Source organism: Juglans regia, chromosome 8, assembly GCF_001411555.2.
Source record: "Juglans regia cultivar Chandler chromosome 8, Walnut 2.0, whole genome shotgun sequence".
In the NCBI taxonomy this organism is placed as follows: Eukaryota; Viridiplantae; Streptophyta; class Magnoliopsida; order Fagales; family Juglandaceae; genus Juglans; species Juglans regia.
The window spans coordinates 30,473,812-30,476,822 of record NC_049908.1 but is presented as its reverse complement, the minus strand read 5'-3'; the positions used below and the strand labels follow the sequence as shown (position 1 = coordinate 30,476,822).

The 3,011-nt window shown below is 29.3% G+C and overlaps 1 long non-coding RNA gene across 1 annotated transcript; it reads left to right on the top strand.

Moving 5' to 3' along the window:
• LOC108989246 lies at positions 1–233 on the top strand. Its single transcript, XR_001995803.2, has 2 exons — positions 1–39; positions 137–233. It is a non-coding gene; the product is annotated as an uncharacterized LOC108989246 (long non-coding RNA).
• Positions 234–3,011: the final 2,778 nt, after the last annotated feature.

Sequence of the window (3,011 nt, the reverse complement as noted above, 5' to 3'; positions counted from 1 at the left end):
TTCTCGCTTAGAAGTGACCCTGAAGATGAGGAGGCAGAGGTGCCTGTTTTACACCAATGCTTACCTTATGCCACTCTCTCATACGTACGTTTGCTTTTCTGGTCTGAGGCAATTAATATTTTCTTCTTTAATCCAGAAAATCAAGAAGAAGATGGAGATGACCCGTGATCAATTAGCAGAGGCACTGTACCAAAAAGGATTGGCTCTGGCAGATATTGAATCCCTAGAGGTAGGAGTAGTGTTATGTTTCAATTAATATTTATATGTTTTGATCAATTATGAAGAATAACATGTGCATATATATGCTAATATAAATTTCTGTAAAACTTGATTTTGCCTTAGAAAAAGTTTGACAAATTAAGAAATTAAGGAAAAGAGAGATAAAAGACTTTTTTTGACAAGTAAGAAAAAATTTTAGTAATAGAATCTAGGCAAAGCTCAAATACAGGTAGTATACAAAAAAGACATCTAGTCAGAATCAATTTATTCAGCCCTGTTGAGGAAAACGGAAAACGGACCAACACTTCAACCTTGAGGGAGCTTGGGGGCGGCGTCGTTTTGGCGATTTCATATGGGAGAGAGGTGAATGAGAGGGTAGTCCAGCGACAATGAGAGGAGAGGGGTGAGCTTGGGGCGGCGTAGATGGGAGTGATGGGAGAGAGGAGAGGGGGCAACATCGATCTGGGCAATTTAATATGGGAGTAAGGATAGGGGTGAGGGAGAACCCAGTTCGACGTCGATGAAAGGAGAGGAGTCATGGGCGGCGTTGATGGAAGCGGTGGGAGAGAGGAGAGGGGGCGGCATTGATTTGGGTGATTGAGGAATCTGGTTGAGTAGGATGATGGGAGAGAGGAGTGGGGTGAGGGATTTGATTTTTGATTTTTTTACTATTGATTTTAATTAGAATATGATTATTAATTAATATATAATAGGTAGAATAGTAAAATATGATAAAATTAAATAAATTAATAATTAAAAAAATTATATATTTTTTAAATTATTGGTTTCTTATTACTATATAATGAATAAATGAATAATCTAATGTAGAGATTTGATGTAAATAATCAAATTCATCTTATATTATTTTATTGTTATATAATGAAAAAATAGTTATTTCAATGTGGAGATTTATATAAATGGAATAGCTAAAAATTAAATTTCTCTTACATTCATAAAAAATATCCTTTAACTTTGGTTAATCCATTGAGGATGCTCTAGCATTTTAAATCTTTGTAAGTTATGTTTTTCCAATTATAATTTGTACCAACTACATACAAGAAAAAGTGTACATGCTAAGTGTTTCTGTAGTATCTCTTCCAATGTTTTTAAGTGCTGAATAGTGTAATTTACAAGTTAGAACTCTTTTTACATTGGGGACTAAGGGCAGGTTTGGAGGATGAGATGAGAATTTTGTGTTTTGTTTTAGTATTTAAAATATTATGTTTTAGTATTATTATTGTATTGGGATTTGAAAAAGTTAAATTGAGATTTGAAAAAGTTGAATTGTTTATTATATTTTGTATGAGGATTTGAAAAATGTGTAATGATGAGATGAGATGAAATGAGAATTTTATGTCTCATCCCACATTGGGGACTAAGAACTCTTTTTACATTGGGGACAGTTTGTTTGGTTCATAAATCCATTTCAACTCATTTCAATTCATCATTATAATTTTTTTAAATTTCAACACAAAATATAATAAATAATTTAATTTTTTCAAATTCTAAATAATAATAATATTAAAAAATAATGTTCTAATAATATTTTATTATTTCAATTCAACTCAACTCAATTCAACATTTAAACACAGCCTGAGACCAATGGAGGGATTTGAAGGGACAGTTTCGAAGGGATGAGGGAGGGCGACGGGGGTGGGAGAGGAGGAGAGAGAGAAAGAGAGATCTAGGTAGGGCTGAGCACGGAATGTTTCGGAGTCGGAGGGCCCAACCTCTGACTCCGACTCCGACTTTGTCAAAGGTCGTATCCGACCTCCGACTCCGACTCTGAGATGTAGAGAATCCACTCCGCCTTCGACTCCGACTCCGACTTGTCGGAGCGAAGTCTGATTTTCGAAATTTTTTTTTTTAATTTTTTTTAACTTCATATTTGACTCACTTTTTTTAAAAAAAAAAAATTGTGGGCTTTCAAATTTCAATTTTCTCAAAATTATAATCCAAACTTATTAAACTTTTGATTATAATAAAAAATACAACTAAATAAAACAAGTAAAATACTAACATACATTAAAAAATTAAAAATAAAAATAAAAAGAAAGTCCTATTTTTACATGTACTCTCATCATCCATGATTCCATATCCACATCCAACTAATCACTACAATAAACAAAGGCACCGTATGTGAAATGAAGATTAAAAAAAAAGGCACTGTATAGTTACTATAGTTTACTATTATAATTACTATGAATCTATTTTTAATTATATTATATATATATATATATGAAGATTCATAAAAAATATATGATATATATTAATATATATGAATATTAAAAAAAAAAGGCACCGTATATGAAATGAAGATTCAAAAAATAGTATTACTATTTTATATATAATATAGTATTACTATATTATATTATTAGTCTATTACTATATCTTATAGTATAATTACTAATACAATAGTATCATACTATTAGTATGTTAGTGATTTAATATTATATATATATATATTAAATCTCTAACCTCTTATACTTGATATATATATATATATATATTAATATATATCAATATTAGTAATACACTAATAGTATCAGTATATTAGTATTAGTTTTAGTCATACTAGTAGTGATATTAGTTATACTAATAGTTATATTAGTATTAGTTATTATTAATACTATATATTATACTAATAGTGATATTAATACTATATATAGTTATAATGATTAGTATAACTACATTAGTATTAGTTATAGTGATTTAGTATAACTATATTAGTATAAGTTATAGTGATTTAGTATAGGTATAATAATATAAGTTATAATTGTAGTCTATATTAG